The 16,940-nt window shown below is 41.4% G+C and overlaps 1 protein-coding gene across 1 annotated transcript in view; it reads right to left on the bottom strand.

Moving 5' to 3' along the window:
* Positions 1–14,191, bottom strand: part of ncalda (neurocalcin delta a) — a 64,606-nt gene extending 50,415 nt beyond the window's left edge. The window contains exons 1-2 of the mRNA XM_076096473.1: positions 14,099–14,191; positions 10,608–10,716 (exon numbers count right to left, since the gene is read on the bottom strand). The gene's annotated coding sequence lies outside the window, so the exon portion shown is untranslated. The remainder of the gene's footprint in view (positions 1–10,607; positions 10,717–14,098) is intronic.
* Between the last annotated feature and the right edge of the window lie 2,749 nt (positions 14,192–16,940).

Genomic DNA, 16,940 nt, shown 5'->3' with positions numbered 1-16,940 from the left:
CTTTCTGATGCAACCAATCCAATGGTGCCCCTAGCTGTGACAGCTAGATGCTAATTTGTTGGGTTGGTTGGTTAGTTTGTCCACTCAGGTTACTTCAATGCATACTTTCTATTCTAATTTAAACTGTTATTTATGAATGATTATAATGACGCAGCAGCAGAGCTTCATCCCTGCCGAGGCCTCCGTAACAGCTCCAACTATACCTCCAAACATGAGGCGTTGCTGCTGTGGCTTTCCCACAATAATTACTCATTGGGAAGGTTTCTGCACTCTGGAAGATAAATAGACACTCGTTCTTTTCATGTGATAACACCACTTGTTAGTACTGGGCAATCATTTTAGGGAGCTTCTCCATAAATATTTTACAACAAGTTTGCCGATATGGGAGCAAATATTTCTCTTGCCTTTTCAGTGATACAATATTAAACTTTACTTCAGCACCTTGCATCCAAACACTGAGGCGGGACAGATATTGCTGCCTGAGATAAAAGCTAGGATTTGTACCATGGATAATAGTCAATCCATCAAAATACCTTCCAACAACATTTCCCTCAATCCACTGATGCCTTCAAATAAAGAGGGTATTACTTCCTCTGCTTGTGTTGGCGCTGGTTTGACTCAGGACGATCTTAATAGTCCCATTAGTGAAAGCACTAGTGTGTACATTCACGGCCTGCTCTCACACACACACACTTATACGTGAGCAGCAGACACCACACAGATTGTCCCGGGCCTCGAGCATATTTCACACACCATTTGTGAAACTATACACAAACACTGCTGACCCAGAAGTTGGCCTGTCTGACGACCGTATATGGAACGCCACTTCTGGCTCAATGAGAAAATGACTCAGTAACTTTGATGTTACAGCACAGGGAGAAGGAGGAACGAGCTCAAAGGGAAACTAAAAATAGAACTTGTCTGGAAAATCCATGAAGGAGTCCAACTTTTGTTTGAGATCGTGTTCAACGTGATTACATCACCTCAAAGCCGTTCAAGCAGGCCAATAGCGAGGAAATAGTATTAGTAAGAGGTTATCATTGTAATCAGACAACATGGTCTTGAAACCATAACAGCGTGGCTTTTTAATTTCTTACATTTTGTTTCTTGGGAAGATGATGTCATTTTTTACAGTTTCTAAAAATGTCTGAAAGGAAGTGGTCCGCTCTCCTGTGGAGACAGATGGTTTCAGTCTCAGGGTAGAGGAGACAGCGCCGTAATATAAATGAATGTAACGGAGAGACAGAAGAGGGTGAGGAGAGCTCAGGTTGTCTTTGAACAAAATGTGACAACAGGGCGACTTCAGCCTTTTCCTTGATGCCATGGCAACATGCTCCGTGCGTTAGGAAAAGCAGCTGGACTCAGGTGTAGAAAACTAGAACCATATTCAAGTCCAAAAACCTGTGTCTGTGTGTGTGTGTGTGTGCCTGCATTGATGCAAAACATCAAACACCAGCAGTGGTGTCAAATGAGCAAGAGGACTGTGTAATTCAAGGGATTAACATTTCATTAGCAGCAAGCTCCTGAGCTCTATTGCTGTTACATTCACGAGGATGAAACATCCATATATATGACATGGCGGCTGAACACGGTAATGATGTAATTCAAGGGCTGAAACGGGTTCAAGCAATGAGGTAACACCTTTCATTTCAGTGTCATAAAGTTATTTTCCTGAACTCTTCTCATCTTTCGTTTTTTTACTTGCGTGATTTTCTTTTTATATCGTTACGCAAATTGTTGGATGGAGCCTGAGATCTGACTCTCTGGAATTGTTGTGCATATGACAAAAAAACTGCAGGCTCTGAATCAGGGTAGCTCACACGGCGGTGCGACACAGGGATCCCAACCATATGTAAATTTGGCAGGTGGTGTACTTTATGAAAAACAACAAAGACATTTTTTACCATGAATAAAATGACCAATTTCCACCCCTGCTTAGACATGCAGGTACCTGTTTGTGACAGATATTTCACAGTATTGAGAGAGAGAGAGAGAGAGAGAGACAGAGAGACAAAGAGACAGAGAGACAAAGAGAGAGAGAGAGAAAGAGCGAGAATACAACATATTCTTCTAAAACTCTCCATCGAGATCTGTCGTCCTGAATGTGAGGGGCTTTGGCAACGAGCACAGAGTTTAAAAAAAATGTCCTTTTTGAAAAAGATCTCTTTCTCTGTGAAAATCCAGAGTGCCTCCAGAAGATGTTATGAACCCAAGAAAGGATGGTGTTTGGTTTCCCCGAACGCTGCTGCTGGAGTCCTCACTGAGACCAAGACAGTGTTTAAGTCTTTACGCCGGCCTCCTGTCGGTTAAAGAATTGACTACTGTTGGTTTATAAAGCACCGAATGGTTTATTTCTGATCTTCTGCTACATTAGGAACAATCCAGACGTCTCAGGTCGTCTGGTGCAGGTCTGCTTTCTGTCAAAGCCAAACATGGAGAAGCAGCGTTCAGTGTTTATGCTCCATATATCTGGAACAAACACACTTATTTTGAATCGAGGCTGAAAACTTTTATTAAATCGTTTCTTACACTGTAACTTTTATTCTATTTTGGCTTGTTTTTATTTTCCATTCTTAGATTTTGTACAGTTTTTAAATTGCATTTAAATGTCCTTCTATGACGTGTTTCTTTTGCACTTTGTCTCTGAGCTTTTCATGTTTTATGTGAAGTGCTTTGTAAATAAACACAAGTGCACCACACTAGCTGGCCCTGCATCCCCAGCGGCGTGGTCGGGGTATATTAAATGAATCTGGACTACACTTTGCAACAACACAAAGAGAAGGTCTTGTTTGTCACATAGGAATAGAATGGAGGGATTTCACCAAAGGCCAAAGTAATATGGATGTGGAATGGATGGATACTGAAATGGTGCGAGTCATTAAAAACAACCTAAAGCGCAGAAAGACGTAACAATGCGTTGCTAATCCCTTCGGACACCAGCCCAGGCAGTGTGGGTGTATGGACGAGACACGCTTGCTCATTCGCTCATCTGCTCCACAAAAAATAAAACTGGGTTGTGGCTGCAACGTGTTCTCTTCCTACCATACTTGCTGTGGCGTATACTCCTACAAGTAGCCCCCTCCTCGTATTCTCCCTCCTCCTTGCAGCAGACCGGCTGTCACGGTTTCCAGCCCCCTCATTACCGATCCTCTCTCATGTAACTGTCGCTCCAAGAAGCTTTCATCCTACCTCTCCTCTACCGCACACTGGGTGGCAAACTGGGACATTACATAAAGACAATGTGGGTGTGTGTGTGTGTTTGTACGGTGTTTGTGTGTTCACCTGCAACAGATAAAGAGGTTTATGAATGTAATATATCAAGTATGATCATAAATGTGGCTTAAATAGAACAAACTATATGAACAAGACAAAATGGACGAAGTTTTGTGTTTGGTAACAACCTACAAAAAGTGAAATATCCAGTAGGTTTTCTGTCCGAGTTGTTTTGCTGCAGAGGGCTCAGAGAAGATGTTATTATAGCTCCTGAAGAGGCTCCTCCGTGACATCAATCCTACTCAGAAGGGTCTCTCACAGGCTGGCTCATTTTTCTAAGTGGATTTTTGAAATCTTCAGTCATCTATAAAAATAAACTTGAAAATGACTTTATAATGATAAGTTGCAGTAATAAATCACACAGTCGTGAGAGAAGGGTACAGACAGAGCAGCAGTAAGCTCAAATAATATGTCACACCTGCAAGTCAAGGAAATAAGCCGTGGAGGAACAACCTGAAACGATTTGGAACAACTCACTCAATCAGACACTTATGATATTGTATTTCATTGTCATGCATGCTGCCCAGAGTCCTCGCGGTGACCGGCTCGTCTGCCGACAGCACACAGTCTCTCCCTCGCACGGCTCTGCTTATAGCCAAGCTAACAGCTAACGATAGCAAAGGTTGCATTGACTTGCGATACGATGCGTTCAAGCTCTATTGCACAAAAATGAGCATTGGGCGAAGGTAAATTATAACGCTATCATGATGTGTTCAAAGGTAATCTTGTAAAATGACATGAATAAATACAGAGATGTTTTCACAGCAATATAAGAGAGATAGATATTATGACATGTTGAATAAATATAAGCAGCATCTTAAATCTATTAATGCCAAGATACTTTTTTATCAAGGCAAATATTTAAATAAAAACAATAATTGACTTAATCTGAATTGTGTGTCTTTATGCAAATAACCATTATAGATGACTATAACAAAGCAAAGATGGCTGAAATTATTTGCTAATAATCGGTGGTGAAAGAAACTTGGTCTCAAGCCTTGCTGTCAACTTGTTTCCATTCGTGGGTCAGACAATATTCGCCACTACTTTTGAGACTGACGTCTCTCCATAAGATTCTTAACGCTGCTCTGTCTTTACCTCTCTATCAGGACAGCGTGATTTATTACTGCCACTTATTAATATGCTTTCAAGCCTGCTAGAACCATGTGTTCAACCAAGATACGTCAAAGGTCTTCAGTGAATGTTTGCCGATGACTTTACCGACACCCAGGAGTTCGTACTTAAAATAACAGCCGCTCTAGGTCCCTAAAAGAAATCCCTCTGAAGTCAAATGCACATGCAAGTCTTCCCACTTGTGCCGGGCGTTCCAGCCACGACACAGCATTCTCACATAGCGGGGAAAGCCCTGTGTAATTCAGGGCACGCCGAGGTGTGAAGCCGAAGCCTGTCAGTGGAGCTTAGCAACTCATCTCCGCTCTCCCCAACTCAACCTGCAGCCATACGATGCCCCCCCCCCCCCCTTCTGACAATCCCCTGGCCTTGGTTTAGGTTGTCGCTGTGCAACTGGTGAGGTAATGGAGTGTGTGGTTTAAGGGTGCTACGGTGCATACACCTTTTAGCACTTCAGATTTAAAATGTTTGAGAAAGAAGAAGGAAAGAATACAGTATGCACTTTATTTTCAAACGACGTTGTGAGAAGTGCATTTTATGCATTTTAGTAAGAGTGGTCAGTGACACAATAAGAATATAATACGTACCGTATTTTCCGCACTATAAGGCGCACTTAAAAGCCTTTAATTTTCTCAAAAAACGACAGTGCGCCTTGTAATCCGGAGCGCCTTATATATGGATCAATTGGTTAATTGGTTGATCCATACTGGTTGTACACGGCGCTCTGTCAAAATGTTTCAGTACGACTGGTAAACTACAAAGCCGCACCGCGGTAAACACCGGTACTGTGCTTACTCCTAGTCCAACACCACTTGTGTGTATAAAGACCCCAAAATGGCACCTTTCAAGAGACACGTTTACGACGCTATTCTATTCTATGCGCCTTATAATCCGGTGCGCCCTATATATAAAAACAGTTCTAACATAGGCCATTCATTGAAGGTGCGCCTTATAATCCGGTGCGCTTTATAGTGCGGAAAATACGGTACTTTATTTTCATAGAATTTTTGGCATTTCAGTTCAGTGTGTTCACTGCTCAGTGACTATGTGCAATGCAAATACTTTTTGAAGTACTATATATTAGAGTATTTTCTGTGCATTCTGTTTCTTCTTCGTTGTCTATGTACGGCATGGAGACCAAGTAGGCCTCAGAGTGATACTCAGCAGCTGTTTTAGAAGAGCACACACACACACACACACACACACACACACACACACACACACACACACACACACACACACACACACACTGTTAGCAATGGCAACGAGGGAAAACAAGCACAGTTAACTTTACTCTGCCACTGATCGTTTATTATGGAGGAAAATATCAAAGTGCATTTCATAGAGGCAGATTGTTTCACGTCTAGTAACTAGGAACAAAGTCTCCTCACTGTGGGGACAGGGAGCCGGGGCTGGGCTAATTCTATTATAACCCCGGTTTGGACACAACAGACTTTCGGTAAATTTTTGGCTATATTTTCATTTTTTGAACGTGAACCCCACACTGTGCCATGCTGTATATAACTGCTTAAAGCCACATATGGAGCAGGCAGAGGGACATGCAGAGACAAAGAGAGATCACTGTGAAATGCCACAGCTGCTGCCCATTAAGGCAGTTCATACATGGATGCACCGTGGTATGTTGCCCACTGGGGTAGATGTTCCACACTGACTTGCAGCACCTGGGTGATGTTAACAGAAGACAATTTCCACTTCTATTTGACAACAATATCATTTACTTTGACCTCTGACTGTATACAAAGTGTATCTGTGGGATGCCGGCGCCCGCTTTCTAAAAAGAGGGTGCTTTCTCACAGATCCCAAATCACGCTATCGTCACATTTCACAAATGATTGTCTTGCGAGTCCCACAGGTCCTCTCACATGTTTAAGCATGGGTTGAAAATACATCGGTCGTTTCAATTAGTTAAACGTGTCAAAATGAATGCGAGAGAAAATGATATGTTGGAGGTTTTAGCTTGCATCTTGTTGCAAATTTGGTGAAACAGGCCGAAGATGTGAGCTCTTTAGATCCGAATTCTATAGCTGATTTTCACAAAGCCAAATAAAAGAATTTGCTTTTAGAAACCTGCAACAACAGGTTTTTTTGGGCCATTTGGAGGCAGTGAAAACAAGCTGTAAACACGACACTGACATACAAGCTGATATGACGAAGGCAAACGGTTGCATCTAAACAAGAGTCTTGTCCTGTGTGTGTTTGACGTACGTCCAACATTCTCTCTCCTTTTAGCTGTTTAACTTCTGGAACATATCGGACTCTTTATCTGCTAAACAGTGACGGTTCTAGGAATCTTTAACTGGGGCGGCCCAGTTTTCCACTGAAAAGCTGTGTCCTGCTCAAGTGCTTGCACGTGTTTGTGTTGTTGCAGAGAGTGGAGTTTTGTTCCTTTAAAAGGAAAAGCAGCATTGCACGGCATTAACTATAAAGCACTTAAATGCTTCTGATGTGTATATTAATGTTTGCTGGTGTAACGGACCGATGTCGATCTGTGGTCCGTAGGATCCCCCTTGTTGTGGACAATAAAGTTTTACTGACGATCGTTATCGACCGATATTCAGTAAAACTATACGATCAGGACATCTATTTGCAGATCCCTGATAATGTTACGTTGTGAACATGAAATCTGTGTTATAATTGACTGGAGGAGAGCTAGTAACACTAGAAATTTCAAAATCAGGCCCTGAAGCCCAACACCAGATTGTTAGTCACTGGCAGTTAGTCTCTGTCTTTCTATCTGATCTCCATTGATGGAAGTCATGCCAGACAGAGAGACACAGAGTTATAACAACCATCTGGTGCGTACAGCTGACATATGAATGAGAGGCTGCAGAGGGATGTGGCTCACCAGGCTTATCAACACATGGGTGTCCTTTAAAAGAAATATGATCAGCTGTAAGAAGATGATTGTGTAAGAACAACAAGAGCTAAACCACGTGGATCAAAAACTCACAACAGAGCCGTCTACATGAATCCGTAGAGCTAATAGGAGGCTTAACTTCACTGTCCAGGCAATTCATTAGCACTTCATTGTGACTGTTACTGCCAACAGGGTACAACTGTACTCTGTTGTGTCATGCCACAAAGACAGACAGACTGGTGTAACACTTGCACTCAGCGACTGCCTTTCATTTCTCCCTGTGGTGCCCTTAAATAAAAGAATTAGAAAAAGGCTAAGTCAATTTATAATTATATACAAATACATTTGTTTAAGAGAGAGACTCTCTTATTTCACACTGAAGAATATTGAAGAGAGAGGTGAAAAAGGCTGAGGTGTGTGTTGTACTCTTCACCACAATGATACAAATACATAGTTCAATCCACCAGAGCCCGTGTGTGTTGCAGACTGCACAGGTTTCAGTTAAGTTAATGTCAGCCATTGTTGGGATCTGATACACCAGACAGGCTGCTGTGTACAGCTGTGATGACTCACAGGTCAGAGAAAGGCATCCGACCAGTCACGTGGCCAGATGTCCTCAGTCAGTCATGTGTGGACTGCAGGCCCGCTGTGACTCACCCGACATGACGGGTAGGTAATCCCTCCATACACGATCGGGGCTAGGAGCCCTGGTGCTCCCTACTGAACAATTTAGGAGCAGGGATCACCACTTAATCCATCCTAAATGTTCCAGGTTAACTTCATAGCTGATAAAGATTAAATTACAAAGTGATGTTTTGTTTTCGAGGAAATGAAAGGGAAGTAGTACTTTGAGAGAACTGAAATTACTGCTGTATTCCACCGCCAACATGTCACGTTACAGTTCACATCCATGTCTAGTCAAAATACCATCACTTCATCATTTTATCCTATTAGACATTTGTGTGATATTGTCACAATTAGCATGTGAATTCTTGAGTTAAGGCCAAAATGGTGTTTGGAGAGGTCACAGTGACCTTTGACCACCAACATCTAATCAGTTCAGCCTTGATTCCAGGTGGACCTTTGTGCCACATTCCTGAGATATCACGTTCAAGAGAGTGGACGACCTCAGTGGACAAACATAATGGCTCAGGCTCCGAGGCATACAAACAATCCTCAACTAAAGTAATGACTATAAGTGTAATAAAAAATTTACTTTTTGGTAAGTAAAACTGGACCAACTGTGAAGGATAAAAATGACAAATTAAATGAAAATGTGACTAAATCTAAATAAAGAGGATTTGTTCATTAAATCAAATGGACTGGTCAGGGACAGTGTACAACAAGATGCCCTACTAGAGCCGTATACGCCGTCTCTATGTCACTCCTCCGAATTTAAAATATGGCCACTTCCGTTCATTGGTTTTTTCGCAACATGGCAACGGCCGTAATCCAAGATGCCGAGGCTTCTGAACGTCAGTCCACAAAGCAATGGGTGACGTCACGATGACTACGCCCGCTTCTTATATTCACAGTCTACGGTACTGAGGGTGGGAGGGCTGCTGGGATATTTCTCTCTGCGCTGGTGCTTTAAGGATATTTCATGCAGGGAATGACATGCCTCCATATTTAATATTAAAGCGGGATATTTGTCTTCTTCACGGGACATCATGGAAAATTTCAGCAAGAGGGGGCACATACTGTATCGTGACCGTGACATCGTAGGTTCAGATCTGATGTTGTCCCCCCTCAGCCTCTCCAGTCTCGACGTTTAAGATGAACATCACAAAATGAATAATACCAGCCAGTGATTTGATTTGTTGGGCGTTCGTATAACGAACAGGGGGCTGGGTTAGCAGTGATATACGTAGATGTGTCCTTGGTTTCGATGAGGAATGCCAACAATGCGTGCTGTCCATCCTGGGAAAACTGAAGGACAAGCACGGACAGTGGTTCCCACACTGTGTCCCTGTTTGATAAGGAAGAGGAGCCAAAGAAAAGCAAACAACCAACCCAAAGTGATGCCGCGCTGTCGGCCCCGGCTGAATTCCTTCATGTCCGCTGTGCCGTTACAGTGCGTCTACTGCTCTCATCCTGCTTACTGATTACATTTTTTGCCTTTCACATCATACTTTATAACAACGTCACGATTCTAGATTCAATCTGGATTCAAGAATTTGAACCTGCCCTGGTTCTGGTATTTTCAGTCTTTTAAAAGAAGTTAAGAAGACGGTAAGCAGGGTGAGAGGAGCCTTCGAAGAATCTTGTGTGATGTCGCGGATCTTTATTTAATAGTTTTTTATTTATCTATCCTTCATTTATGCAGTGGGACCTGGTAATTATCATGTTAAGGATTATTGGATTGTTTGATTTTTACTAAAAAGGATATTTGTTTCTTTATAAAAATGTAAGTTTGAAGCACATTTTGATGATTATTGAGATAGTATCATGAATCACAATGAATTTGACCAGGATTATCGTTACATAAAGTTATGATGTCATGCCTACTCTTGATCCCAGCACGATTATATTGCATCATAACCTCCCCTGATATGGACAAGGTTTTGTAATTGACTTTATTTGAAGTAGTCAAGTGTAGTTAATCATACTTTCTTTGTATAGTATAATTGTAGAATCATTGGTAACATGTATTTGTAGTTATCCAGGTGGTGGTAAAGCTGTATAAACGCTGGGTCACATTTATAATCCCTCCTGCCATGGTTCAGGACAAACTCCAGAGGGAATATCTCCACAGTGGGCATCCTAATCAAGTAAACCACGTCAAATGTTCAATAGCATGTGGACAAGTTCAAATCCAGTATCCAAAATGAAACTGCCTAAACCACTAGAGAAATGTACAGACACAGTACATCTATTCCTATACTGTCAAATCTAGTGGAACTGGTCCTGAGCTGAAGTAAACCAGCTTCAGTTAACTAAGTAGTGAGGCAGTCAGAACAATCTCCTCTACAATCTAACAAGCAGTGAATTAGAAAGCTTTTCCAACCCATAATCTGAGACCACAGTGTTGACAAAGCTTTCACTAACAAATGCACTGTGTGCGCTCACAGAAACAGCAACGTGATGAAATGAAGTATGGGCACAATCGATGTAATTGTTGACAGTCCGCTCAGTTGAGCTCATACATTTATCTACATTGAGGCGGAGACACCGTCTCTCAGATTAGTAATTCCACCGGACCGATTTGTGGTTAACCTCGGTGTGTACATCTGCAGACAGACACACAGATGCACTCACATGTTTAAACACATATTCTCCTTCCAGGCGTAACAACCACTATAATTGCTGTAGTTCTGTCACTCACCAGGTGGAGCAGCCCAGGTGAGTGGTTTCAGACTGCTGGGTCACTCCGTCTAGAGTTCGGGTTCACGGCGTCCTTCCTTGTCCACCAATGACCTGAAAGTTAACAGCACCTGATGAAAGATGAAAAGACACACATTTTTCAACCTCAGTTCTACTGCCACATTTGAAGTCACACTGGTATTCAAATGACCGGCAACATAACCAGTGTTTCTGCACTTACTATGTGTGAAATGTGGATGTGTGCTGTAGTGTACATGTTTGTGACCCTGCGTGGGTCAGGGTCACCGACCTGCAGACCCAGCAGAAGCATGAGATCCTGGTGTGACGTCAGAGTCCACACAGACTACTCTACTCAACGTTACTGAGGCTATTTAGTACTGCTGGCAAAAAAATTACAAGCAGAAGACTTATTTATCACAAGGATTTCAAGCTCATCATACACAGCAACATGAGATCATCAACTGGGTTTGCAATAAAACTAGGGGTGCACAATTAATAGAAATAGTATCAAATTCTTACTACGGACTATTTTCAAAATCGCAGGGTGCAATATTTGTGAAAGGCAAAATGTGTGTCAAACTGTTTCATGTAATATTGTGGTGCTGCAGATATGTCTTGGCCTACACATCATGTTCTACAGACTGAAGGAAACATCTTTGTTTAGCACAGATCCCCGCGGAAATCTCATCCTAATCATTTAAATAAATTTTTCAATGAAAATGAGAATAATAATTAAACATTATCATTCCCTCTGATATCACTAGAATGTCAGTCAGAGTTGGCGGTGCTGAGAGAAGGAAAGTCTATATGATGATGTCAAACCAGATGTTGCACAACATTCATGGACTTGCATTCATTTGAATGGCCATTTATATTTAATCATTTTCAACAACATTTTAAACTACAACAGACTTCCAATTTCAAACAGCAACATGGGCTACTGTGTGTCACAGCAGCCACAGTAACTAATGCATGAGGAGATGTGTGAGATATGTGACCCATAAGCAGAGTAAGAGTGTATAATAACGCAGGACAGTGAGGAAGCAGCCATTTCACTCAGGAGCCGAGTGCAGATGTTCATAGGACACAGCTGTCCCTCTGTTAACACCAGCTCCGGTCTGCAGTGAGCTTCATACACTCCGCTGATAAACTGAGAATTATGCAGAGTTACAATCACACTAAATGATGTACTTGTATACCATTGAACTAAACATGTGTGTAACGGAAATAACGCCCCCCCTCTGTGGGTGTGTCATCGCAATCAGTAAAGAAAAATACGATTGGCTAATACATATATTTAAAATAAGTAAAATCAAACAAATGACGAATGACGTAAAAAAACAGAAAATAGCCGACTATCATTCCGCTGACTTTAACAAACAGGTTAGCTAGACTGAAAAAAAAGAAGCTTTATTTCTCCATCATAATCCATCCATCCATTATCTGTAACCGCTTATCCTATTCAGGGTCGGGGGGGGGGGGGGGGGGGGGGGGGCTGACTCCCATCATAATCCCCTCTTGGTAGAATTTGACCAAATGTACCATTAAGCCCCAGCTCCTCCTCCTCTCCGGCCCGCTGCAGCTGTCAGGAATAGCTGCCTGATGATGTGTGCCCCAGATGTGGGCTCATCTGGCTCCCTGTGCATGTGATAAACTGGTGAGAATTCAGCCATCGGGGGAGTGCTACCGCTGACTTCTTGTCATTGATCTCCACCAAAAAACACCTCCTTAACACTGTGACCAGACGTTCTACACGTATTTAGCATATCAGACACGTGTTCACACTGGCGCACATTTTTTGAGACGTGCCGCAAAACTGTTTCTGACAGTTGAGGGAAATTGATGGTCATAACCTGAGCATGTTAAACCACAACACTACGCTCCCCTTGTCCATAGTGGTGTAGGCAGTATCCTCAGTAAATGATCATACAAATATATAAAAGGAGAGGCAGAGTAATATTCCCACCAGATCTATAATACTGACTGTAACTTCCATCTACCAGAGGTGTAAACATGCACTTCAGTTGTTTGTACATCATTAACAGTGCTGAAACAATGACTCAACTCATTGACTGGTTGGCTGATAGAAAACAAATAAACTGATTTAGATATTTCCAAGTGAAAAAGACAAATGTTTGCATCTCAGAACTGAAGATTGCTGCTGACCTTGTATCTTATCTCACATCATAAACTGAATAATTGTGTCATTGTGTGCTGAAGGAACTTGAAACGAGCTTTTTACAAATATATATATTAATGGATGTTTTATTGGCCAATTAATTAATCAATTGAGCAATTAATAAACAGATTATTTGACAACGAAAATACTCATCAGATGCTAAAATGATATTAAAAATACATAAACCGAACTTTTTCCCTTCATAGACTCCACATAGACTCCACGCCTTAATGTGTGACAATAGTCCAACCAATACTGGATTTTAGAGGAGTTAAAAATCCAATACAACATAAACATAAACAAACATTCCTGATCCTTTAGATTTTTTATTGTACTTTTTTAAGAATTGTAACCAAGTTACATAATAAGCGGGACATTTTACAGTTGCTCTCTGGTGGACAAACATTATAATGGTGAGGCATCTCTGTAATGCAGTGATTTGCAAAATCTCTGAAAGGGATGTATTTACCCAGACTGCACTTCAGGTTACATGTGGTTATGAAAATGGGTCCATGGTCCTGATGCTCTGCAGCAAAATTATTGTTTACTTGCTTTAAGTTATAACATGAGGACAAGGATGACTCATCTCAGCTTTCACTGTCCAACCGTTATCTCGCCAGCGCACAGCTGTGATTGTGACACATCTTTACAGACATGTCTTTGTGTGGTCTCATGAGAAACATCTCTCTGCTTTAAACAATAAACAATACATCTCCAATTCAACCTGAATTCATCTGAACTGTCTGCCTGAGGCACAGGAAACAAGTTTGTGTGGTAACATGTTGTGTTGCGTTAGTTTGTATCCGCCCCGAAGCACAACCTGCGGAAATCTTCAGCGCATTTTGTAAATACGCAACAATGAGAGCGTAATAATATGGTGATAAGCGTGGCACGCGGTAACAAACGCACGCGGAACATCGGAAACCTTGTGGCATCCACACGGAGCCAAAGAAAGAAGAGTGTCTCTAACGTTACTACACAAAGCTCAACTAGCATAGCAAGCTAACATGCTACGGTCTTTTGGACGCGTCGAGGCAAAGCAACACACGGCATACTGAGTATACTAAGAAGAGGTAACGTTGGCGTTAGCTAGCTAAACGTCTTAGAAATGCTAGTATACGTGTAAGTATGTTTTACGAGACTTCTTTCATTTTAACAAGGTAAAGAAGATGTAGTAACGTCACGTTACATGTTAGTGACTTGACCACAACGTAACAACGTTTTCTTGAGTCTAAATGAGGGTCCGTAAGAGGAAACAAGCCAATAAAGAGCTTTAAACGCTGTAACTTGCTAACCTCAAACAGGAGACGTACCACTTAGGTTAGAAATGTCACCGAAGGTATCCTCTTCTTTATCTGCCAGTAACTCAGTGAAGTGCAGAGCGACTCTTGGGAACACATGTATCTCCAACAAGTGTCAGCGAGTATAGAGCGTTAGAGAGTCAAAGATATCGTAAAGTGAAGATGTGCTGCGTGAGAGGGAAACTGGCTCATCTTTCGGCTCTACGAAATAACGCATGCGCCGTCGGACAAAACAAAAAGTTTGCCATTAGACATTTAAAAAGAAAACATGACACGAATGGTAGTTGATTTCAACAAAAAATTACATTTTCATTAATTCTCCATCCTGGAAGCAACATGTGAAATCCACGTATGCGTACGTTTGTGGTATCCGAAAAAAAGAGCAGAGTGAGAGTTTTGTCTTAGTCTCTTATTTTGCCACCTCGAGCGTAATTTAATTACAATTTCTTTATAGGGCTCTGCCGCCATCTAGCGGACAACCAGAGAAGGTTCGCCTATAGTGAGTTAATCTCTTTTGACTGAATTGCAGTTGCATTAATCACAAGCGCTACAAAACTGTAACTTGTAATTGTAGTAAGTTCTCAGAAATCACAAGTAAATATAAAAAAATGCCATATGAAAACAAGAGGACTCACACATAGTTAAAAATGACCATCGAGTTGAATTAACACTTCTGACTGAGTCTAATCAAAACCACAATATTCACCAAAACAAAATGCAGGATTTTGCGATGTATCTGGTGTTTCTGTTATTCAGCATTGAACATGTTTTTATCTGGAAACCACTCCCAGATATGGTTAGATTACTGGGCCTGCAGGCACAGGCCCAGAGGCCCAGGGGGCCCGTCACAGAGCTTAGTTAAAAAACGGGTTTGTCCTGCTCATGTTATTTTGCTCCTGAGTCTTAATAATATTGAGTAACTAATTCAATGTTATATTTAATTTATCTATCATTTCATTTCATAAGCTTGGGGGGGCTTTTACATTTACTTTATTGTATTTGCACACAAAAAACCCCATACAATCCAGATAATCACTCCTCTAACTAAGGAGGAAAAACAAACTATGCAAACATAATTAAGAAAAATACAACAAAAAATAAACAACATCAGGGAGCACACAAATTGTCACTTTGACCTTTGACCTTTTGATCACCAGAAGTGATGTTGTTATACGTACAAACACATCTTTTCTTTCAACAGGTGAAGCATGATCATTTCTGGGCTTTTACCTCCAGATGTGCCGAGAGCTTCACTTCTCTCCAGCTGTCACGGTGTTGTGCTTTACACCAGCAGGTGGGGATCAAGTGCTGTCCTTTACGGTACGTCCCCATTTTCTACATGCCACTTCATCTCATGCAGGTTAAACCTGCCACCAGAAGACTGATTCCCTTCATTGAATTGCATCCGTCCTGTTCTGCAGACATGTCTCTGTGCATATACAGTCAGTTAAAAGCTAAAAGGCTGAAGACCACATTTAGCTGCATATATAAATAAAGTATATATATATAAAATATATAAATAAGTAAATCAATTAAAATTAAATATATATATCCATAGACTTTGCACAACACATATAAAGGAAATATTATCAATTGTATCGCATAGTGCGTGTGTGTGTGTGCGTGTGTGAGTGTGAGTGTGTGTGTGTGTGTGTGAGTGTGAGTGTGTGTGTGTGTGTGTGTATATTAGAGGCGTTTTGGTCCTCAGATATGTGGCTGTGTTTTTATTTTGGTAAACGCAGGTTACCCCGCGTAACCCCTGCCTCTGTTTAGATCAAAATAATGATGCTTATTAATCTTCTAGCACTTTTTCAAACCTCAGCCACACTGCACTGGATCGCACGTATACATTTGTCACCCACCCACCCACCCCCACTTACCCACTTCCTTACCCATGCATCAGTCAGATCTGTCTATAAATCTGCTCTCACTTTAATGAGTAGAGAGTTAATCAACAAGAAGTGATGCCAGGCGTGGCAATAAATTCTGCAGGAATGCTAATTGGGGTTCTGAAGGGTCAGAGGCCTGTGCCCGCGACATAAAGCACCCTGTCACATGCTTCTCTCACAATGTGCTTTTCATCTCACGCACCAATGTTTGTTCCATTAGGGCACTGAATCAATCAACAGTAATAGATTTTAGCATAAAAAAAAAACTTATATTCTTTTACATAAATCTGTTTTTTTTGTTTAAAGGCTGCTTGTATTTTAATATCTGATGTTATCCTTCATTCTTATAGAAAGCATGACAAATAGTTATCATGGAACATATCTGTGCTGCTTAATGGTTTAATTGAAACATTGAGAAAATGTGGAGAAAACCTCTGCCAGATGTGGTGGAAGAACTGTAAAGATTTCATCATCCATTGTGCCGGGCCACAACAAATCCACCTTTTGTTCGGCTGAATCTTAATTACTGTTAATCACAATTAACCAGCCAATAAAGTAGATGGAATTAATGGACAATCGGGAGGCCAAATGACCATTCTTTACCCGAACAAAAAGCCAAAGAATTGAGGCAGAGAGAGTTCTATAATAAGCAGGGCTTGGTGATCAGAGGAGAGCCTCGAAATGGCCCCCCCAAAAAACAAAAGAAATGTGTCCGGAGGGGAGGATTACATTTATCGGGGCTGCAGACAGAGACGGGATCACAGAGGGATAACTCACAGAGAGCAGGCTTAGCGGAAAGGGAGAGAAAAAGCCGAGGCAATCCGAAGAATCAAAAGAGCAAATGCATGAAATAGGACAAACAAATTCTTTTTTTAATTATTATTATTTCCGGTTGTATTTTGGAACATGAAATTGCTAATTATGTCAACAATGATTCCGTAAAATTGTTATCTCCAGAAAAGATT

The sequence above is a fragment of the Anarhichas minor genome, unplaced genomic scaffold (assembly GCF_050575085.1).
Source record: "Anarhichas minor isolate MPS153535 unplaced genomic scaffold, ASM5057508v1 ptg000022l, whole genome shotgun sequence".
Lineage (NCBI taxonomy): Eukaryota > Metazoa > Chordata > Actinopteri > Perciformes > Anarhichadidae > Anarhichas > Anarhichas minor.
Note: the sequence above shows the minus strand (reverse complement) of the source record. Positions and strands in the feature narration are given on the sequence as shown.